Here is a 24,279-nt window from a genome sequence, read left to right on the forward strand (position 1 = left end):
TTTGAATCAATCTGGCTTCTATTAACTTGGGATCACATTGATTTAGGAAGGACTGAACACAGTTACAATGAGATTCTGCTCTTAGAAGGTAATAGTGCATCTCCTCATTTCCAAGTAGATGAGCTCGCCTGAAAAGGAGATCAATAACACTCATGCAACTCCTGGCTCAGAGTTGGCCTGGCATTTAATAAGCACTGAGTATTCACTACATCCAAAGCTTAGTACAAAATAAAGAGTAATTACACTGCATGAAACTGCTATGGGGGTTGTAAATACTTTGGTTAGAGAAGCTTCTCTTTTCAGATGGTGGTGACCATGGGCATGACTCAAAACTCATCCAAGCGTTCAGAAGTTCAACACTAAGTGAGACATCCTGTCACACCCTCAAAGGCTCAGGGACCATTGCTGAAGAATTAGTGGAAAGAATGGAGGAGCCAAAGGGAGGGAAGGAGTGCTTACAAGGCTGTCATCCAGACACAAAGTGCCCTTGAGACTCATGACCTCATAGATGCTACCTACACAAACCCGCTCATAGAAAGGAAAAAAACTGATGACATCAAAATTGAAGAGAGACTAGATGAAAAGAAGGGATTCAGAAGAGGGGGAATTTGAGAAGGGAAAAAAGGAAAATTGGGAAGGGAATTATGATCATGGTATAGTATCTCTATTTATGGAAGTTGTCAATATAAAGTCTTTAACAATATACTATTTCCATGTATAAAAATTAGCAACAAAAAAAATTAAAAATTGACACCTAATTGTGTGTGTGTGGTGAGTGTGTGAATGTGGGCCTGCGCTTGCCACAGAGGGCATGTGGGAGTCCAAGGACACCCTTGGGTGGCAGTCCTCACCTCCCACCTGGTTTGGAAGCAAAGTTTGTCATTGTTGGGACTGCCATGTCCACCAAGCTAGTTAGCCCATGTGCTTTCAGGGACTCTCCTGTCTCCGCCTCCCATCTGGCCACCAGCACAGAGGATTACAGACATTTGCTCTAGCAGCCTAATCTCTGTGTGGGTTCCGAGGATCCTTACATAGGTCCTCACGCTTATACAACAAATGTTCTGACCACTAATCAATCTCCCCAGCCCGCCTGATGTCTTTATAAGAAGACATTAGCGGGGGAAGGAGGGGAGGCTGGAGAGATGGCTCAGCGGTTAAAGCATTTACCTGCAAAGCCTAACGACCAGGGTTCGGTTCCCCAGTACCCACATAAAGCCAGATGCACAAAGTGGCACATGCATCAGGAGTTTGTTTGCAGTGGCTAGTGGCCCTGGCATGTCCATTTTCTCTATCTCTCCCCCGCTCCTGCCTTGCAAATAAACAAATAACTATAATAAAATATTGTTTTAAAAAGATTGGGACATGGACAACTCAGTGAGTAAAACCATGCGGGGGTGCAAAGAGAAGAGAGCCATGTGCAAGCCAAGAAGAGATGCTGCAGAAGAAACCAACCCTCAGCCTAAGACTTTTCCTCTTTGCTTTGACTGCATTTTTTCCTTGCATTTGATTGTACTTTGGTTGTTGGTGGTGGTATTGATGTTGAAAGCAAGCATGACATATTGGAGACTAGAATATCAGACTAGTAAGTTTTAAGTGAATGTTTGCTGAATCATTAAGTGCCAGAGATTTTTTTTCTCAATTTTTATTAACATTTTCCATAATTATAATAAGTATCCCATGGTAATACCCTCCCTCCCCCCGCCCACTTTCCCCTTCTCCATCATATCCCCTCCCCATCTCAATCAGTCTCTCTTTTATTTTGGTGTCATGATCTTTTCCTCCTCTTATGATGGTCTTGTGTAGGTAGTGTCAGGCACTATGAGGTCATGGATATCTAGGCCATTTTATGTCTGGAGAGAGCACGTTATAAGGAGTCCTACCCTTCCTTTGGCTCTTACATTCTTTCCGCCACCTCTTCCGCATTAGATCCTAGGCCTTGGAAGGTGTGATCGAGATGTTACTCAGTACTCCAGTCACTTCTTTCCAGCACTATGATACCTTATAAGTCATCCCAAAGTCACTGCCATCTGAAAAGAGAATATTCTCTACACAAAGTGAGAGTAACGTTAATATAAGGGTATAAATATTAAGAGAAGTGCTTACTGGGCAGTTTGATAAACATAGTATATACATTTTTCCAGACATCAGCAGATGTTATACCCCTAGGGCTCATGACTACCCCTGTTTTAAGTTTTCAGTATCAGGGATGTGTTTTCCTCCATGGAGCGGGCCTCCAGTCCAATTGGAGGGCAGTTGGTTTCCACCATGACAGACGTGCCACTATTGCACACCCGTTGGCTCATTTGGGCTGGCTGGCCAATTATAAGGCTTGCAGTGTCCACTGTTGAGTATCTTCACTGGTAGTGTATCTTTCTCCCATTGAACTGCATGTAGAATGGCTTCTTCCAGCTTTCTGTCAGCTGGTCTACGTGGAGGAGGTTATCAGCTCAGCTCCAGCAGGATTTTTCAGTGACCTTGCAGCCCAAGTATGTGGAGTCTTCAGCAATAGGATCTTACCATCTATTCCTGGTGGAAAACCAAGGGCCTCAGCAATGGTCTATAATGTTTTGGGGGCATCAGGGACCTCCCTGGCCAACAACTCACTGGAGGTATCCCATCCCAGTGCCAGATATTTCAATTTCTTCTAGCATCCTAGGTTTTGACTCTGCCCATGGGTTTCACTAAGAGCTCTTTCTGTTTTGTTTTGTTTTTAATGTATTTATTTATTTATTTGAGAGAGAGAGAGAATGGGCGTGCCAGGGCCTCCAGCTACTGGAAACGAACTCCAGATGCACTCACCACCTTGTGCATCTGGCTTATGTGGGACCTGGGTAATCAAACCAGGGTCCTTTGGCTATGTAGGCAAGTGCCTTAATGACCAAGCCATCTTCTCCAGGCCAAAGAGCTCTTTCTGAAGCAGTCTTCACTTTGGAATTCTTTTAGTTGTCCACTTATGTTTTACTGGAATCCTGTCAGTAAGATGGTAAGGTATGGGGATAGAGAAACACTCTATCAACTTATAGTAAAGTATTAATATTATAGTGAGCCCAAGTCCTTGTGTCAAAAATGTTTCTTAGTTTCCCACACTGCTTTTCAGTGAGTAGGTGCTGAGGACCAGGCTTGAGCGGCTGCTCTTCCCTGGGTCTGATGAGGCTCCAAGAAAGAGCCCCAAGGTTGTTGCCAGTACACTTGCTTCTGGTCAGCTGATCTTTGCTGTGGTTCTCTGGATTTGCTGTTGAATTCTGGGTGATGTGCCCTGCAGCCTTGGCGTCTTGATGACATGGGCTTCGTTTGCTCTACTTCCTTCACGTTTGACAGACAGGAGCAATGACTTGCAAATTCCTTACGTATCACTTTCACCTTGACTGTGGACACATTGAGATACTCAAGGTACATTCTTTATGTACATGCAGTGCACAGTTGAGTCTTGCTTTTCAATCTGAGCTGATCATCTGTTTTTGAATGTTATGTTTGGACATTTACATTTGATATAATTCTGGTTATGCTTGGCTCTCTGTCTGTCTCCCTTCTTTATATATATATATAATATTTATAATTTATATATATAATATAATATTTATAATTTATATATATATATATATATGCTTGCAAATAAATAAAAATATATTTTAAGGGCTAAAGAGATGGCTAAGAAGTTAAGGTGTTTGTCTGCAAAGCCAAAGGATCCCAGTTCAACTCTCCAGGACCCATGTAAGCCAGATGCACAAGGTGGTACATGCATCTGGAGTTTGTTTGCAGTGGCTGGTGACCCTGACAACCCATTCTCCCTCTCTCTTTCTCTCTGTCTCTATCTGCCTCTTTATCTCTCTCAAACAAATAAATAAAATATTTTAAAAAAAATAAAATGCTGGGTGCAACCACAGCGGTTGTGCTACTTAAAAAATGGCAATTTTTTTTTTTTTTTTGAGTTAGGTCTCACTCTAGCCCAGGCTGACCTGTGAATCACTCTGTAGTCCTAGACTGACCTTGAACTCACAGTGATCTTCCTAACTCTGCTTCCTGAGTGCTGGCATTAAAGGATGTCACATCATTCCTTGTTAGACCCTGTCTTTTTTATTTTTCTTGTTTATTTTTATATACTTATTTGAGAGTGATAGACAGAGAGAGAACGAGGCAGGTAGATAGAGAGAGAATGGGTATACCAGGGCCTCCAGCTACTGCAAGCGAACTCCAGATGCAAGCGCCACCTTGTACATCTGGTTTACATGGTTCCTGGGGAATGGAGCCTCGAACCAGAGTCCGTAGGCTTCACAGGCAAGCACTTAACTGCTAAGCCATCTCTCCAGCCCAATAAATAATTTTTTAAAAAAGAAAAACTAGAGTAACAAACTAGGAGTTAAGTAGGAAATATACCAAAATACCAAATCCACAACATTAAAATCATAGCAGGTGGTATGTCTGACAGATGGTGGACTGAGCTTAACCTTAAAACCAGGATGAGGAGGTAGCTCAGTGGTTGCAGGCACTTGCTTGGAAAGCCTGATGGCCTGGGTTTGATTTCCCAGTACCCATGGAGGGCCAGATGCACAAAGTGGCACATGTGTCTGGAGTTTGTTTACAGCAGTGGTGCTGGGCCTTTCATGCTCATTCTTATTCTCTGTTTCTCCTCTCTCTTTCTCTCTCCTTGAAAATTAACAAATAAAATATTTATATAAAAAATGGACTCTGGGGTGGAGAGATGGCTTAGCCGTTAAGCGCTTGCCAGTGAATCCTAAGGACCCCGGTTTGAGGCTCAATTCCCCAGAACCCACGTTAGCCAGATGCACAAGGGGGGCATGTGTCTAGAGTTCATTTGCAGTGGCTAGAAGCCCTGGCACACCCATTCTCTCTCTCCCTCTCTCTCTCTCTCTCTCTCTCTTCCCCCCCCCTTTCTCTCTCTGTCCTTTTTCTCTCTCTGTCTGTCACTCTCAAATACATAAAAATTTAAAAAAACAATTTTTTTTTTTTTTAAAGTTCAAATAACTTTACGCACTCCCTTTAGCCCATGCTGCTCTCACTCTTGGTTGGAGAATCTGTTTTACTTTACAGAATGAAGGAAAAACAGAGTAGAGCCAAGACTTGTCAGTAAGACAAAAAGATAGCCGACAGATCACCATGAGACATGCCACCTCCACCACACCTGCCAGGGCTCAGGCGAAATTGCAGAGGAAGCGGAAACATGAAAAGTGCTCTTACCGCTAGCCTGACAACCAGCTCCAGGGAGACTGTGACACACATGGTCATCAACCAAAACCTATCAAGGCAGAAATCCAGAGGTTACAAAGAACTCAACACGAAATCAGACTGCCAACAAGCCTGCCAAGTCTCAGGGAGCCCTGCAGAAGAGGGGGCAGAAAGAATGTAAGAGCCACAGAGTGGCTGAGACATGGTTACTCCACTATCCCATGGGGGCTGACTGAGGCCCTCATGACCCCATGGTGAATACCATAACCCCTCTGAGGAGGGCCCTAGGGAAACGGGAGCAGGGGTAAGGAGATAAAAGAGGACAACCTGTTATAATATATATAATACAATTTTTAAACATTATGTATGTATATGTATGAATGATAGGAACGATTTGATGCCAATACATTTATAAAAGATAAAATAGATACATTTTTTATGAAAAGTTTAACTTCTCAAACAGTGAAACTGGTAGGTGGCAGAAGTTCTCAAGTTGCTGTTTGGCACAAGCTCTGAAAGAGGACAAGAACCTCAGGAAATGTTAAAGGAAGTTCTCCAGAATAAAAGGAAATGACACCATATGGTAGATCAGATCTCCTAGAAGTAATAAAGAGCACCAGAAGCGGAACTGTATGGCTGAATATGAAAACTTCATATTTTCCTTCTCAATGTATGCAAAAGACATTTGGTTACCTAATGCAAAATTTAGGCTTAATTTTTTTTTTTAATATTTTGAGGTAGAGTCTCACTCTAGCCCAGGCTGACCTGGAATTTGGCTTAAATTTTATATAGATATTATATATTCCATTAATACGAAATAACCAGGATAAGCAAGCCAATAGAGACATAAAATAGATTCCTGGTGACCCGAGGTTGGGGGAAGGGATGGCCGAGGACTGTACTAATTACTTTTCTCACTGCTGTCATCAAATACCTGCCAAGAGCAACTGAAAGGAGGAAAGATTCATTTTGGCTTACAGTTTGAGTCAATCATGGTGGGGTAAACATGTCAGCAGAAGTGAGGTGGCCAGGTTTGTTATGTCTACACTCGGGAGCTCAAGAGCTTATGTGAGACATTTCACACTCAAACCACAACAGGGGCCACAAGAGTATACAAAGTTTCTTTTGGGGAAGATGAACATGGTCTACATGAGCTGTTCTCATTGAACAACTTTGTGAATATAATAAAATCCATCGTACTGTATGCTTTAAAGAGGTGAATTTTACCTCAAAAGTATAAATAGGGAAAATGCATAATGACAAGAATAGCAAACAAGATGGGGGAAATACAAGCTGGTCATGTTTTTCTGAGGCATTCAATACAAAGTCCAAGATTCAACGCATGGTGTCATTGTACAGCAAGTAATGAAAAATAAAGGGAGCTGAAGTTTTGAAAGCAGTGCCAAAACCTTCCACCTCCAATCATAATGAAACAACAAGAACTGGCCAAAAGACTGAACAAGCTCTGGAGAGATGGCTTAGGGGTTAAGGCGCTTGCCTGCAAAGCCAAAGGACCTCGGTTCAACTCCCTAGGACCCACATAAGCCAGATGCACAAGGTGGCGCATGCATCTGTAGGTCTTTGCAGTGGCTGGAAGCCCTGGCATGCCCATTCCCTCTCTCTCTCTCTCTCTCTCTCTCTCTCTCTCTCTCTCTCTCTCTCTCTCTCTCCCTCTTTCTCTCTCTCAAATAAATTAATAAAAATAATTTTTAAAAAAACTGAACAAAATACATGAAAAACTGAGGCCAGGTATGTTGGGGAACACTTTTAACAGCTCTTGGGAGGCAGAAGTAGGAGGATTGCTGTGAGTTCAATTCCAGCCTGCAACTACAAGGTGAGATCTAGGTCAGCCTGGGCTAGAGAGTGAGAGAGTGAGACCCTTCCTTGAAAAAAACTATTTTGTCTTTTTTTTTTTTCCCGGTGCTAAGGACTGAACCCAGGGCTTTGAGCTTGCTAGGCAAGTGCTCATCCACTGAGCTAAATTCCCAACCCCGAAAAAAACTATTTAAAAAATGAGGAGGATGATGCTAGAGAGATGGCTTAGTGGTTAAGGTGCTTGCCTGCAAAGCCAAAGGACCCAGGTAAGTCAGATGCAAGGTGGTGCATGCATCTTGAGTTCTTTTGCAATGGCTGGAGGCCCTGGCATGCTCATTCTCTCTCCCTCTTTCAAAGAAATAAATCAAAATGAAATATTTAAAAAACCCTGATTTCAGACCCTGAACAGCAGATAGTACAAGACAATGATCTACTAGAAAAGAGAAACAGTTACCCTCAGCCCCAAAGAGCCCAGCTTTTCCAGGTCAAGAGAACAAGTAGGGGAGAGTGCAAACAGGTGGTCTCCCTGAAATGAAGACATGGGAATTAGAGTATGAGGAAACTGAGGCAGCTAGCAGCCATGGGTGAGAATTTGGGTGGGAGGGAACTCTGAAGACAAGACAGACACTTGTATGGGTCCACTTGAGTCCTTGATAAATGCTGAGTCGCATATGCATCAACTGAAATTCAACAAGGCAAAGCAGCAAAGAACCACAGAGCTGTGAACATACCCTGTTGTTCATGCACGGTGGGACACAGAGCTCTGTCCATTGAGGGTAGAGTCCTGGGTCACTTCGGGAAGTCCCAAGCACAATGCAATGTGATCTCCACAGTGGCTTGCCCTGCAGCAAAAGAGTTAACATCAGTGCAACAGAATTCACTAGCCCTTAAAAAGAAAAGAAATATACAGTGAAGTCAGGCTTATTCTATAATGTAAAGAAAGATTATTTAATACAGAGAAAGCTACTCATACAGTTGACTACACTAATAAAGAATCATATAGTCAATTCCAGCACTACCAAAAAACCTTCTACAAAAATTAAGCCCTTCGCTATACAAAAATCTCCAAATAAGCCAGACCTGGTGGCATACAACTTTAATCCCAGAACTCAGGAGGCAGAGGTAGGAGGATCGCCATGAGTTGGAGGCCACCCTGAGACTGTATGTTGAATTTCAGGTCAGCCTGGGCTAGAATGAGACCCTACCTCAAAAGCAAAACAAACAAAAATCTCCAAATAAGGGCTGGAGAGAAGGCACATATCTGTGAAACCTAAGTACCCAGGTTTGATTCTCCAGGTTCCACGTAAGCCAGGTGCACATGGTGGCACGTGCATGCACATGAAGTGGCTAGAGGCCCTGGCACGCCCATTCTCTCTCTCTCTCTTTCTCTCCCTCTCTGTCTCTAATAAATAAGCAAATAAAAAATTTAATCTTTTTTTAAAATCTCCAAATAAAAATATGCACATAGGGACCTGGAGAGATAGTTTAGCGGTTAAGCGCTTGCCTGTGAAGCCTAAGGACCCCGGTTCAAGGCTTGATTTCCCAGGACCCACATTAGCTAGATGCACAAGGAGGCACACGGAGTTCATTTGCAGTGGCTGGAGGCCCTGGTGCACCCATTCTCTCTCTATCTGTAGCTCTCAAATAAATAAATAAAAATGAACAACAAAAAAAACCCAATATGCACATGGGGCTGGAGAGATGGCTCAATAGTTAAGGCACTTGCCTGCAAAGCCAAAGGAGCCAGGTTTAATTCCCCAGTACCTACGTAAAGCCAGATACACAAGATGGCACATGCATCTGGAGTTCATTTGCAGTGGCTAGAGGCCCTGATGAGCCCATTCTCTCTCGCACGCACTCTCTCTCACTGCCTCTCTGTCTCTCTCATAAATAAATACTTTTTTTAAAAAAAAGAATATGCACTTATTTCCTAAACATGATGAAATGTTATTCAACTGCTTAATGGGGAAACACTAGAGTTATTTCCATAAACAAAAAAGACAGTGACACACTTTATAGCTGTCACTGTGCATTGTTCTTGGAAATGCTGCCAAATGAAAGGAAAAGGAAAAAGATAAAGCTTCCAAAAATGTAAAATAGAGGCACTGAACGTGTGTGTATTTGTAGATGTGATTAGATGTACTCTGGTGGTTTACTCAAAAAGCTTCAAAAGAATTAACTTCAAATTACACTGCAAGTTTCATATTTTTAACATTTTTAAGATTCCACAAGAATGCTGGCAAAAATCAATAAAAATGTTAGAAACATTACATGTTATAGTTGTAATTCCATTCTCATTGTATTTAAGCAGTACCCCAATTTTGCTAGCAGTATCCACATCTTGGCCCATTCTTAAAATGAGAGGTAGACATTTGTGTCTTTTCTCTAGTGCTGAGGTGATCAGAAAATGAGAGACATTAAGTTAAGTGAGCAAGTGGTTGTCCTGGATATTCCCAAGCTACATGTCTTACATTGTTGGGTTTTTTTCATTTGTTTTGTTTTGTTTTGTTTTTGGTCTTTCAAGGTAGGGTCTCATTCTAGCTCTGGCTGACCTGGACTTAACTCTGTATTCTCAAGGTGGCTTTGAACTTACGGCAATCCTCCTACCTCTGCCTCTCTAGTGTTGGGATTAAAGGCGTGGCTACATTATCAGTTTTAATGGTTCACATGGAGATGACATCTACATCTTTTATAAGTATAAAAAAAATGAACTTTGCATCAAGTTTGGACACCCAAAAGATAACATCATGTCAGAGTGAAAGAATTAACAAAAGAAGATGATGAACCACGGTGGTAAATGGTAAGAAAAACTTGCCTGTTTCCTTGTCTTGATTTTTTTTTGTTTTGTTTTGCTTTTGATTTTCAAGGTAGGGTCTCACTCTAGCTCAGGCTGACCTGGAATTCACTATGTAGTCTCAGCATGGCCTTGAACTCATGACGATCCTCCTGCCTCTGCCTCCCAAGTGCTGGGATTACAGGCATGCGCCACCACGCCCAGCTTGTCTTGATATTTTGTTTCCATATTACTTTAACTTAATTTGTATTTTTGGCCATTTTGTACATGTATATAATGTTTTGTCTTATTTTCTTAAAATGTAATCCTGGCATTTGCCTGCAAAGCCAAAGAATCCCGGTTCGACTCTCCAGGTCCATGTAAACCAGATACACAAGGTGGGGCATGTGTCTGGACTTCATTTGCAGTGGCTAGAGGCCCTGGTGTGCCCATTCTCTCTCTCTCTCTCTCTCTCTCTCTCTCTCTCTCTCTCTCTCTCTCTCACTCTCTCTTAAGTAAATAAATAAAATGTTTAAAGTTTACAACCCAAAGTTGACCCTTTTATAGTTTGGGGCTAGACTTTTTCCTACCTGGGAAACCAGAAAATTCCAGCAGAGTTTGTATTTTTAACATAGCTCCAGATTTTCAGTGCTGGCAAGTGCCTGGAGTTAGCAAACCTGGTTCCTGTGGGGAGATGCCCTAAATTCAGGTTTCGAAGCACAAAGTTCCCAATGCAGTAGTTTATACACAGATGTGTACAAGACAAAGCCATGCTGACTGAGAGTCAACGAGACATCAGATGGGATGAAACCACAGAGATTTCAGATGCCTCAATGATCCCAAAGTAGTCCCTGAATAATTTTAAACAATTGGAGCCCCAGTGGCGTTGTTGATTGCTTTCTGGGAAGCTGCTTTACTTGGTGGTCGGCTCTGTTTTAAATAATAGAATTGGTAACTGAGCAAGGAAATGTAATTTGGATTATGAAATTCTTGCCTTAATAAAAATGCCTTAAACAGTGAAAAAAAAAATCACAATGTATAAAATTAGAATACTTGGGCTGGGGAAATAGCTCAGAAGTTAAGAGCACTTACTGCTTAAGCAAGAGGGCCTCACAGGACAGAGACTGCCAATAATAATAATACTAACGACGCTGGCTTCCTCAGGCACATAGGGCACACATCCACACACATCACAAACATGGCACACACCATGCCACACATACTGTGCACACCTAAAACTTAGAATATTTAATGCATATAAAGAAATAAAAAAGGAGATTGTGATTATGATAATGAGGCAAGAGTAGAGTTTTTGTTTTTGTTTTGCTTGTTTTTGGTTTTTGTTTTTGTTGTGGTAGGGTCTCACTGTAGCTCAGGCTGACATAGAATTCACTATGTAGTCTCAGGATGTCCTTGAACTCACAGAGGTCCTCTTACCTCAGCTTCCCAAGTGCTTCGATTTAGGCGTAAGTCTTTTTTTGTTGTTTGTTTTTAAGGTAGGGTCTCACTCTAGCCCAGGCTGACCTGGTATTTACTCGGTAGCTCCAGGCTGGCCTTGAACTCACTGAGATCCTCTTATCCTGGTGTTGCAGTCCGGTTCGCACGGCTGGTAGAAATCACCCAACCAAGGGCAGCTTGTGGGAAAAAGAGGTTTATTTTGGCTTACAGGTTCGAGGGGAAGCTCCATGATGGCAGGGAAAATGATGGCATGAGCAGAGGGTGGACATCACCCCCTGGCCAACATAAGGTGGACAATAGCAACAGGAGAGTGTACCAAACACTAGCAAGGGGAAACTGGCTATAAAACCCAGAAGCCCGCCACCAACAATACACTCCCTCCAGGAGGTGTTAATTCCCAAATCTCCATCAGCTGGGAGCCTAGCATTCAGAAAATCTAAGTTTATGGGGGACACCTGAATCAAACCACCATAGCTGGGCTCTTGAGTGCTGGGATTAAAGGCATGTACCACGATACCCTGCTGAAAGAAGAGAATTTTTTGTTTTAAATATTTTATTTTATTTTTTTAAATTTTTTGTTTATTATTTATTTGAGAGTGACAGACAGAGAAAGAGGGAGAGAGAGAGAGAGAGAGAGAGAGAGAGGGAGGGAGAATGGGCATGCCAGGGCTTCCAGGCACTGCAAACGAACTCCAGATGCTTGCACCCCCTTGTGCATCTGGCTAACGTGGGTCCTGGGGAATTGAGCCTCGAACCCGGGTCCTTAGGCTTCACAGGCAAGCGCTTAACAGCTAAGCCATCTCTCCAGCCCTGTTTTAAATATTTTAATTTACTATTTATTTGCAAGCATAAACAGAAAGAGAATAGGTGCACCAGGGCCTCCTGCTTCTGCAAATGAACGTATTTTAGATGCATGTGCCACTTTGTGCATGTGGCTTTCTATGAGTTCCAGGAATAGAACTTGGGCTGTCGGGCTTTGCAAACAAGTGTTTTTAACCTCTGAGCCATATCGCCAGCCTGAAACAATAGTTTTAAAATGACCAAGTGGTACTGATAGAGCACTTGCTTTCATGCCTGAAACCCTGGACTTAACAAATTAGGCTATTAATTTATTAAAAATATAAAGCAATTAGAAAGTGCTAATTAAACCCAGATTTTTTAAATAGTTTGAAACACCAACCATGACACAAGGTTTTTGTTAAACTGGAGAAAATGGCTGAAGAAATTAGGCTCTCAAATCTTTAAATCATTTCCTAATTCAGACATGAAACTGTGTATGGTCATAGCAAGAGGCCATTAACGTAAATAATGTGAAGATGACACAGTGTCACAAAGATGACTCGGAGTCGACCAAACATCTGTTCCTTTCACAGGCCATGAGTAGGTAAGAGGCCACTGTCTACATGAAACTTAGATTTCCAGATTTCTCCCCAGGGCAACTTGTGACTACATGGCTAATTCATTCCAAGGAAAGAGGAAGTGATGTTTGAAGCTTCCTGTAAAGATCAAGGCCCTTACATACACATATGAACATGTAGTCAATACACACACACATACACACACACACACACACACACAATATTGCAATAGAATTCCTTAGAAATAGTTTGTGTGTGTGTGTGTGTGTGTGTGTGTGTTGAATATGTGTGGGGTGGTGTATGCTGGTTGTGGGATGATAGTGATTATCACACTGTAGGGTGGAATGTGCTTAGTACTATTGAATCATATGCTTGAAAATAGTTAATGATAAACCTTGTTATGTACATTTTTTAAAACTTCTTTTTATTTATTTGGGGGGGGACAGAATCAGAGAGAGAGAAAAAAATGGGTGTTCCAGGACCTCCAGTCACTTCAAATGAACTCCAGACACATGTATCACCTTGTGCATCTAGCTTATGTGGATCCTGGGGAATTGAACCTGGGTCCTTTGGCTTTTCAGGCAAGCGCCTTAACTGCTAAACCATCTTTCCAGTCCTGTTATGTACATTTTAGCACAATAAAAAAATACCATGATAGGCCAGATATGGTAGTACTTGCTTTTAATCTCAGCCTTTGGAAAGTTGAGGCAGGAGGATCTCTGTGAGTTTGAGGCCCAGCTTGATGCTAACTCAAGGTCAACCTAGACTAGAGCAAGGGCCTACATTGAAATACACACATATATATCATGATATATGTATATGTATATATGTATATTTCCATATATATATATAATTATGAAAAATGTATGTATATTATATCAAGTACTTCCTTGTTGCTGGACAAAGTATCCAACCAGAAGTGGGTTAAGATAGAAAATGATCTGTGAATTGTAAATTGTGAGAAGTGTCCATCATGGTGGGGAAAGCCTGGCATGCCTGCCCAGGAAGCCCATTACCATCTTCCCATCATCAGGGAATGACATAGAGGAGGCAAGTTTGGGCTACAACACCTCAAGGCCCATCCACAGTGACACACTTCCTCCAGCAAGGCTCCACCTCTTTAAAGTTCCACAACCTTCCCAAACAGTGCCACTAACTGGGGATTGAGTATTCAAATACACGAGCCTATGGGGGACTCATATGTATGTGTCCATTTGAATTTTTTCAAACCAACACATACATTTTACCACAATAAAAACAAATTCTTGGGCTGGAGAGATGGCTTAGCATTTAAGCACTTGCCTGTGAAGTCTAAGGACCCCTGTTTGAGGCTGGATTCCCCAGAACCCATGTTAGCCAGATGCACAAGGGGAAGCATGTATCTGGAGTTTGTTTGCAGTGGCTAGAAGCCCTGGCATGCCCATTCTCTCTCTGTCTGTCACTCTCAAATAAATAAATAAAAACGAACAAAAACTTAAAAAATAAAATAAAATCTTGATGGGGGTGTTGGTGCACACCTTTAATCGTAGCACTCAGGAGGCAGAGGAAGGAGGATTGCTGTGAGCTCAAGGCCACACTGACACTCCACAGTGAATTCCAGGTCAGTCTGGGCTAGAGTGAGACCCTACCTCGGAAAACCAAAAAAAAAAAAGAAAAGAAAAGAAAAAGTCTTTAAAGATCATATAGTAATACAACATATATAAATAAAAGCCATCATTCCAGGGAAAAAAAAAAATGTTCAAGGGTGTTGTAATCAGCTTTATGCTGCTGGGATGAACCTCCAGACCAGACAGTTTATGAGAGGAAGGAATTTATTTGAAGCTTATAGATTCAGGAGATGTTGCATAATAGCCGAAGAAGCTGGCCCCCTTTTTCAAAGCCACATAGAGAGAACCAGCACTGCCCAAAGCAAGCACACACCAGGAGCCCCAGGGAGAGCTCAAGCACTTTGCACACCGCAGGGTGGAATTCAGATCCACCCCCAGTAACACCTTAAGGCTGGACCCCAGGATCTGCCCACACTGATACCTCCTCCAGCCAGGTGGCTGGAAATCCAAGTTATAGCTTTTTTTTTCCTTTGGTTTTTCAAGCTAGGGTCTCGCTTTAACGCAGGCTGATCTGGAATTCACTATGTAGTCTCAGGCTGGCCTTGAACTCACTGCGATCCTCCTGCCTTCCAAGCGCTGGGATTAAAGGCGTGTGCCACCACACCTGGCTTCAAGTTATAGCTTTAATAAAACATGAGTCTTTTGGGAGACATGCAGCCACAAAGGGCTAGGCATAGCTTCATGGTAGAGAACCTGCCTGGTATGTGCCAGGCCCTATGTCTAATCACCAGCACTGCAAAAAGAACAAAACCAATAGCTGTACATGCACCAGTGTGGAACAATGACCAGAAATATCTGAAGTTTAAAACACGGTATGGGTGAAAGGTACAGCTCATTTGGTAGAGCACTTGCCTAGTATCCCAACATAAACCAAGTAGTGGGAAGATCAGGAGTTTAAGGTCATCCTTAGCTATGAGTTCCAGACCAACCTGGGATATAATGAGACCTTGTCTAAAAAAAAAAAAAAAAAAAAGTCGAGGAGGAATATTCTTGTGTGTGTGTGTGTGTGTGTGTGTGTGTGTGTGTGTAAAGGCACAGCAAACACACACCAGTGAGTAAACACCGGTTACAGCATTTAGGGTAGCAGATAACCTCTGGGTGGAGAATTGGCTGAGCAGCTGTTGGGCTATTGGATAGTCACTCTTGAATGCATATCTTCTAACCCCTTAGATTTTTAAGCCATGTGCACGTGGAAGCAATTCAAACATTTTAAAAATAAGCCTTTAGTAAGAATGTGTGCAGTGCCTCGCAGGATAGGTAGAATTTGATAAGTCAGAAAGGAAAGGGATCAGTCCAACCAAAAAGATATAAATGAATAGATGGTAAGAATGAAGAATCCCAAATAGAACCTGGACATTGTCTCTGAACCAAAGCGGAAAATCATTGCCCCCCCACCCCATCCCGCCTCAGCCTGACTTCCAGGCAGGCACAATGGGACCATCCCACAGGTGGAAGGATTGGCCTGAGCTAGGAGACTAGATTTACCCACCAGCCCAGCAGAACTTTGGGAAGGAGGCTGGCAGGGGAAGCAAGCCGCAGGCTACTTGAGCGGAAGGCACCCAGCTGCAGCGTGAACTTAACCTCCAAGGCAGAGCGGCATCTGTCTGGGCTTGGCAGGCTGCGAACAGCAGAAAATAGCTAGGGACAGAAAAGGGAAACAATGAGAGGGCGGCCGTGCATTTAAAGAAGCCAGGGGCGGGCGGGAGGCCAGAGCTGGAGGAGGGGGCTGTAGCGGGAGAAGGGGGCGGAACAGAGGGGCGCGGGGGTGGGGTGGGGGGGATGTGCTCCCAGGAAAGGTGAGTTGACTGCCTGCCCACTGCGCTGGTCTTGAAACCTAGCTATGGTGCCAATTCACAGAGGGAACACAGGTTCCTGGTTCCCAACCTAAATCTACCAAGCTGAAACTTAAACTGAAAGGGGATGCAGTAAAAATATAGGAATTTAGAGCTTCTCCCGCATGACTTTCTAGTCCCGTTTCCCACCTGAAATGTGATGGATGCATATTTCCTACTGCTAATTTTGCTGCCTCTCTCACAGTCTGGGCGGGGCATGGTGGCACACGCCTTTAGTCCCAGTATGCAGAGGTAGGAAAAGCGCTGTGAGTTCGAGGCCAGCCTGGGACTACAGAGGGAGATCCAGGTTAGTCTAGGCTAGAATGAGTTCCTATCTTGAACCCCACCCCCCCCAAAAAAGTGAGAGTAAAAACTTAATTTAAAAAAGGGGGGCTGAAGAGGTGGTTTAGTGGTTAAGCCACTTGACTGCAAAGCCAAAGGACCTTGGTTTGATTCCCTAGCAGCCATGTAAGCCAGATGCACAAGGGGGCACATTCATCTGAAGTTCATATGCAGTAGCTGGAGGCCCTGGTGTGCCTATTCTCTCTCTTTCTCTCTCTCTCCTTTTTCCCCCCTCTCAAATAAATAAATAAAAACAAAATATTTTTAAAAAATTTGTAAAAGTTGGGCGTGGTCGTGCATGCCTTTAATCCCAGCACTCCAGAGGCTGAGGTAGAAGGATCCCCATGAGTTCAAGGCCAGCCTGGGCTACAGAGTGAGATCCAGGTCAGCCTGAGCTAGAGTAAGAAGACCCTACCTCAGATAAAAACTAAATAAATAAATAAAAATTAACAAACAAAACAAAGGGAGCTCATGTCACTCATTTGTTCAAAATTTCCGGGGCCCTCCTACCTCACTTAGAATAAGATCCTAAGTCCTCTCAGAGGCCCTAATGCCTCTCATCATTTGCACCCAGCGCCAGCACCCTGTTCCTGCCTCCTAGCTCTCTCTGTACCCCCAAGATACTGACCTTTATCACACTTCTCATTCTTCAAGAAGAAAACTAAATAAAGCAATCACGCACCTACCTCAAGACCTTTGCACATGCTAGTCCTTGTGCGCAATGGCGCGTTGCCTGGAGATCCCTCCCTGGCTATGCACTTGCCTTCTTCCGTCACTGCCTCTTGCCCCATTCATGTGTCATGTGATCACAAAGGGCTGCTCTGGCTACCCAGGTATTATAACACCCCCATCTTCATCACCTCTGTTCTCTCACTCTACTTTCTTTTCCTTCCTAGTGCTTGTGGCCATCTGATATATATTTATTCATGGGTTTATCACTTATATCTCCACACTAGAGCTATTTCCACTCCTGCTGTATCCCTTTACCTGGGGGACAGGTTAGTGTTAGTACACATGAGAGACATAATAAATATTTATTGGAAGAAGAAAACCTTTATAAGTTCCCCCCAACTGAGGCTTAGGCAGCCAACTTAGTGTGCAAACTATTGGTGTCTTAATATGAAAACAATCCTCCTAACTTTTTAAAAAATATTTTTATTTATTTATTTGACAGAGAAAGCGGGAGAGAGAGAGAGAGAATGGGCATGCCAGGGCCTCCAGCCACTGCAAATGAACTCCAGAAGCATGCGCCCCCTTGTGCATCTGGCTAATGTGGGTCCTGGGGAATCGAACCTGTGTCCTTTGGGTTGCAGGCAAACAATGTCTTAACCACTAAGCCGTCCCTCCATCCCAATTCTAACATTTTTTGGTGTGTATATCTGTGTGGGTGTTCATGTGTGTCCGTGTGTGTGAGCAAGGGCATGTGTACCCACGTATGAGTGGAGGCATTTGTATCTATGTATGTGAGTGGGGGCATGTGTGTCTATGTATGTGAGTGGAGACGTGTGTCCATGGATGTGAGTGGGTCATGTACATGCTATGGTGATCAGAGGGCTGCTTCAGGTGTCGGCCCTTGCCTTCTACCTCATATTAAGACAGCACCTCTCAAGCTGGGCGTGGTGGTGCACGCCTTTTATCCCAGCACCTGGGAGGCAGAGGTAGGAGGATCCTCATGAGTTCGAGGCCACTTTGAGACTACGTAGTGAATTAGTGAATTCCAGGTCAACCTGGGCCAGAGACTCTACTATGAAAAACCAAAAAAAAAAAAAAAACAAAAAACAGTATCTCTCATTCTCATTCTTATTCACATTTGTCAGGGTAGCTGATCCATGAGATTCTGGGAAATTCTCCTGTCTCTGCCTCCCATCTCACTGTCACCATGCTGGGATTCCAGGAGCCCACCAGTGTTTCTGGCTTTTATATAGAGCCTGGGGATGTGAACTCAGGTACTCTGGATTAAGAGGCAAGCACTTTATCCCACTCACTGAGCCATCTCCCTAGTTTAAAAAGTGAACTCTCAAATATTAAAGCAGCTTGACATAGCTATTTACTGCCTTAGCACAGCTTTCCTTAACACCTCGGGAGCACAGACCACACACGGGTCTGTCCTCACCAAGCTAGGTCACCAACTCTGGGCAGGGAACATCAGGGAACAGAGCCCAGTTCTTTTTGTCTCCCATCTGGCTCTCCAAGGCAACCACAGAAGGTTGTCTTGTCTGTGTCTGTGCGTGGGAAGGGGACAGCATCCCTGCGGCCACAGTGAAGGAATTAGCTGGGTCATCGCAGGGGCCTGGAGTTGCTTGGAGGAGAATTCAGAGCTTGCTGAGTGCTACTGTGTCTCTTTGGGGCCCTAATTTTCTAATTGGGCAGTCTTAGGACTTAAATGTCAGGCCAGAGGCAACAAAGCAAAGAACTGAACCCCGCTGAGCAGCACTTACAGGAACAATCAGATAAGTGACACCAGCTTGGTAATTGGAGCCTCATCACTTACAGAAGGTTTTCACAGGTCTTACCCCACAAGGTCCACAGCCCAGTAGAGAGGCAGGGCATCAGGCCCCCTTTTTGAACACAAGGAAGCCACAGGGCTCCCGGAAGTTTTGTCTTTCCCTAAATGACACCTTAGATGAACGTGAGTGTTGAGATTTAGGCCCCTTTTGTTTGCAAGCCCCAAGCTATCTGCATCATTCCATTTGATAAGACTAGGAATGAACTTGGGGGACTGGAGAGATGGCTCAGTGGTTAAGGTGCTTGCCTGAAAAACTTAGACTGGAGTTCAGTTCCCCAGTACCCACATAAAGCAAGATGCACAAAGTGATACATGCATCTGGAGTTCATTTGCAGTGGCTGGAGGCCCTGGCGTGTCATTCTCTCTCTATCTCTGTCTGTCTGTTTGTGTGTGTGTGTGCGTGCGTGCGCACGTGCACGTTTGCAAATAAATAAATAAAATATTTTTTAAAAGAATGAACTTGGGCTGGAGAGATGGCTTAGCAGTTAAGTGCTTGCCTGTGAAGCCTAAGGACTCTGGTTCGAGGCTCGATTCCCCAGGACCCACATTATCCTGATGCACAAGGGGGCACACATGTCTGGAGTTCACTTGCACTGGCTGGAGGCCCTGGAGCTCTCTTTCTCTCTATTTTCCTCTTTCTCTCTCTGTCTGTCGCTCTCAAATAAATAAATAAAAATGATTTAAATTTTTTTAAAAAATAAATAACAAGAATGAACTTGAGATCAGCCATTTAAAAGTGCTTGCCGCTTAAGCATCAGTGACTGGGAGGGCCTGAGACAGCACCCCAGAACCTACCTAAAAATCTAGACATGGCTGCATATACCTATAACCCCAAGTCAGTGGAGAGCAGAGACCAGAAAAGTACTGAGGCTCACCAATTAAAAATAGCAGCTCCAGGACTGAAGAGATGGCTTAACAGTTAAGGCACTTGTCTACATAGACAAAGGACCTGGGTTCCATTCCCCAGGGCCCATGTAAACCCGATGCACAAGGTGGCACATGTGTCTGGAGGTCGTTCACAGAGTCTGAAGGGCACCCATTCTCTCTCTCTCTCCCTCTCTCTCTCAAATAAATAAAAATAAGTAAATTGGGTTGGAGGAATGGCTTAGTGGTTAAGACATTTGCCTGCAAGGCTAAAGGACCCAGGTTCGATTCCCCAGGACCCACGTTAGCTAGATGCACAAGGGAGCGCACACGTCTGGAGTTTGTTTGCAGTGGCTGAAGGCCCTGGAGCGCCCATTCTCAATCTCTCTCTCCCTCTATCTCTGTCAAATAAATAAAAATAAAATATAATAAAAATAAGTAAATAAATTAAATTTTTTAAAAAAAATAGCAGCTCCAGCTTTGAGGGTGCCATGGGACATGTGTGCCATGGCCTGTGTGGAGGTCAGAGGACAACCTCACTGGAGGCAGGCCTTCTCTTGATCTCACTCTCCTGTTGTCCTTTTCGATGTGCTTTCTGGGAGCTTCGAGGAAGATGTTCTGTCTCTGCCTCCCAGCTCCCCATCAGAGCACTGAGATTGCAGAAGTGCACCATGGCTTCAGATTTTTTTTTTTTAATTTTTATTAACATTTTCCATGATTATAAAATATATCCCATGGTAATTCCCTCCCTCCCCACCCCCACACTTTCCCCTTTGAAGTTCCATTTTCCATCATATTACCTCCCCATCTCAATCATTCTACATACATATATACAATACCAACCTGTTAAATACCCTCTCCCTTCATTTCTCTTCCCTTTATATCTCCTTTTTAACTTACTGGCCTCTGCTACTAAGTATTTTCATTCTCACGCAGAAGCCCAATCATCTGTAGCTAGAATCCACATATGAGGGAGAACATGTGGCACTTGGCTTTCTGGGCCCGGGTTAACTCACTTAGTATAATCCTTTCCAGATCCATCTATTTTTCTGCAAATTTCATAACTTCATTTTTCTTTACCGCTGAGTAGAACTCCATTGTATAAATGTGCCACATCTTCATTATCTACTCATCAGTTGAGGGACATGTAGGCTGGTTCCATTTCCCAGCTATCATAAATTGAGCAGCAATAAACATGGTTGAGCACGTACTTCTAAGGAAATGAGATGAGTCCTTCGGATATATGCCTAGGAGTGCTATAGCTCAGTCATATGGTAGATCAATCTTCAGCTGTTTTAGGAACCTCCACACTGATTTCCACAATGGCTGGACCAGATTGCATTCCCACCAGCAGTGTAGAAGGGTTCCTCTTTTTCCACATCCCTGCCAACATTTATGATCATTTGTTTACATGATGGTAGCCAATCTGACAGGAGTGAGATGGAATCTCAATGTAGTTTCAATCTGCATTTCCCTGATGACTAGTGATGTAGAACATTTTTTAGATGCTTATATGCCATTCGTATTTCTTCCTTTGAGAAGTCGCTATTTAGCTCCATAGCCCATTTTTTGATTGGCTTGTTTGCTTCCTTATTATTTAACTTTTTGAGTTCTTGGTATATCCTAGATATTAATCCTCTATCAGATATATACCTGGTAAAGATTTTTTCGTATTTCTTCCTTTGAGAAGTCGCTATTTAGCTCCATAGCCCATTTTTTGATTGGCTTGTTTGCTTCCTTATTATTTAACTTTTTGAGTTCTTGGTATATCCTAGATATTAATCCTCTATCAGATATATACCTGGTAAAGATTTTTTCTCATTCTGTAGGTTGCCTCTTTGCTTTTTTCACTGTGTCCTTTGCAGTGCAAAATCTTTGTAATTTCATGAGGTCCCAGTGATTAATTTGTGGTTTTATTGCATGAGCAATTAGGGTTGTATTCAGAAAGTCTTTGCCAAGACCAATATGTTGAAGGGTTTCCCCTACTTTTTCCTCTAGCAGTTTCAGAGTTTCAGGTCTGATGTTAAGGTCTTTAATCCATTTGGACTTAATTCTTGTGCATGGAGAGAGAGAGAGAAGAATCTATTTTCATCCTTCTACAGATATATATCCAGTTTTCCCAACACCACTTGCTGAAGGGGCTGTCTTTTCTCCAAAGGGTATTTTTGGCATTTTTATCGAATATCAGGTGGCTATAGCTACCTGGACTTACATCTGGGTCCTCTGTTCTGTTCCTCTGATCTACATGTCTGTTTTTGTGCCAGTACCATGCTGTTTTTGTTACTATGGCTCTGTAGTACAGGTTAAAATCAGGTATGGTTATACCACCAGCCTTATTTTTTTGCTCAGTATTATTTTAGATATTCGAGGTTTTTTGAGATTCCAAATGAATTTTTGGATTGTTTTTTCTACTTCCATGAAGAATGCCTTTGGAATTTTGATGGGGATTGCATTAAATGTGTAGATTGCTTTTAGTAATATTGCCATTTTCACATTGATTCTTCCAATCCAGGAACAAGGGATGTTTCTCCACTTTCTAGTGTCTTCTGCAATTTCTCGCTTGAGTGTTTTAAAGTTCTCATTGTAGAGATTTTTTACTTCCTTGGTTAGGTTTATTCCAAGGTACTTTATTTTTTTTTTTTTTTTTTTGATGCAATTGTGGATGGAAGTGATTCTCTGATTTCATCCTCTGCATATTTGTTGTTAGCATATATGAAGGCTACTGATTTCTGTGTATTTATTTTGTATCCTGCTACATGGCTGTAGGTTTTTATCAACTCTAACAGTTTGCTAGTAGAGTCTTTAGGGTCTTTTATGTATAGAATCATGTCATCTGCAAATAATGATAACTTCATCTCTTCCTTTCCAATTTGTGTCCCTTTTATGTGTGTCTCTTGCCTTATTGTTATGGCTAAGACTTCCAAAACTATATTAAATAAAAGTGGGGACAGTGTACACCCTTGTCTTGTTCCTGATTTTAGTGGAAAAGCTTCCAGTTTTTCCCCATTTAGTAATATGTTGGCTGTAGGCTTGTCATAAATAGCCTTTATTATATTGAGATATGTTCCTTCTATTCCCAGTCTCTGTAGGACTTTTATCATGAAGGATGTTGGATTTTGTCGAATGCTTTCTCTGTGTCTAATGAGATGATCATGGGATTTTTGTCCTTCAACCCATTTATATAATGTATTACATTTATAGATTTGCGTATGTTGAACCATCCCTGCATCTCTGGGATAAAGCCTACTTGGTCAGGGTGAATGATCTTTTTGATATATTCTTGTATTATATTTGCCAATATTTTGTTGAGAATTTTTGCATCTATGTTCATGAGGGAGTTTGGTCTGTAATTTTCTTTTTTTTTTGTTCTATCTTTGCCTGGGTTTGGTATCAGGGTGATGCTGGCCTCATAGAAGGAGTTTGGTAGAATTCCTTCTTTTTCTATTTCCTGGAAAAGCTTAAGAAGTAATGGTGCTAGCTCTTCCTTAAAAGTCTGATAAAATTCAGTAGTGAATCCATCAGGGCCTGGGCTTTTTTTAGTTGGGAGATTATTGATAGCTGTTCGGATCTCCATGCTTGTTATAGGTCTATTTAAGTGATTAACCTCATCTTGATTTAATTTAGGTAGATCATATAAATCAAGGAAAGCATCCATTTCTTTCAGATTTTCATACTTTGTGGAGTATATGCTTTTATAGTATGTCCCTATGATTTTTTGAATTTCTCTGGAATCTGTTGTGATGTTACCTTTTTCATCTCTGATTTTACTAATTTGTGTCTCTTCTCTCTTTCTTTTGGTCAGATTTGCTAAGGGTTTATCAATCTTGTTTATCCTTTCAAAGAACCAACTCTTTGTTTCATTAATTCTTTGGATTTTTTTTGTTGTTGTTGTTTCTATTTCATTAATTTCTGCCCTAGTCTTTATTATTTCTTCCTGTCTACTGATTTTTGGTTTGCCTTGTTCTTCTTTTTCCAAGGCTTTAAGGTGAAGCATTAGGACGTTTACTTTCGACCTTTCTAATTTCTTAATATAGGCACTTAAGGCTATAAATTTACCTCTTAGAACTGCCTTCATTGTGTCCCAGAGATTTTGGTATGTTGTTTTCTCATTATTGTTTGACTCTATAAATTTTTTTATTTCCTTCTTGATTTCTTCATTGACCCATTCATCATTTAGTAGTGTATTGTTTAGTTTCCATGATTTTGTGTATGCTCTATAGCCTTTCTTGCTACTGATTTGTAGTTTAATTCCATTGTGGTCAGATAGAATGCAAGGAATTATTTCAATTTTCCTGAATTTGTTAAGATTTGCTTTGTGTCCTAATATATGGTCTATTTTAGAGAATGTTCCATGTACTGCTGAAAAGAATGTATATTCTGCAGTATTTGGATGAAATGTCCTGTATATATCTGTTAGGTCCATTCTTTCTATGACCTCATTTAGTCCAGATGCCTCTCTGTTTATTTTTTCCTGGGATGACCTGTCAATTGATGAGAGTGGGGTGTTAAAGTCACCCACCACCACTGTGTTTGGTGTTAT

The 24,279-nt window shown here is 42.3% G+C and overlaps 1 protein-coding gene across 1 annotated transcript in view; it reads right to left on the reverse strand.

Annotated features, from left to right (window-relative positions):
* Positions 1-7,742: 7,742 nt before the first annotated feature.
* Rrm2b (ribonucleotide reductase regulatory TP53 inducible subunit M2B) overlaps positions 7,743-24,279 on the reverse strand; it is a 145,589-nt gene continuing 129,052 nt past the window's right edge. The window contains exon 10 of the mRNA XM_045144279.1: positions 7,743-7,841. The gene's annotated coding sequence lies outside the window, so the exon portion shown is untranslated. The remainder of the gene's footprint in view (positions 7,842-24,279) is intronic.

This window comes from Jaculus jaculus, chromosome 2 (genome assembly GCF_020740685.1).
Source record: "Jaculus jaculus isolate mJacJac1 chromosome 2, mJacJac1.mat.Y.cur, whole genome shotgun sequence".
NCBI classification, from domain to species: domain Eukaryota; kingdom Metazoa; phylum Chordata; class Mammalia; order Rodentia; family Dipodidae; genus Jaculus; species Jaculus jaculus.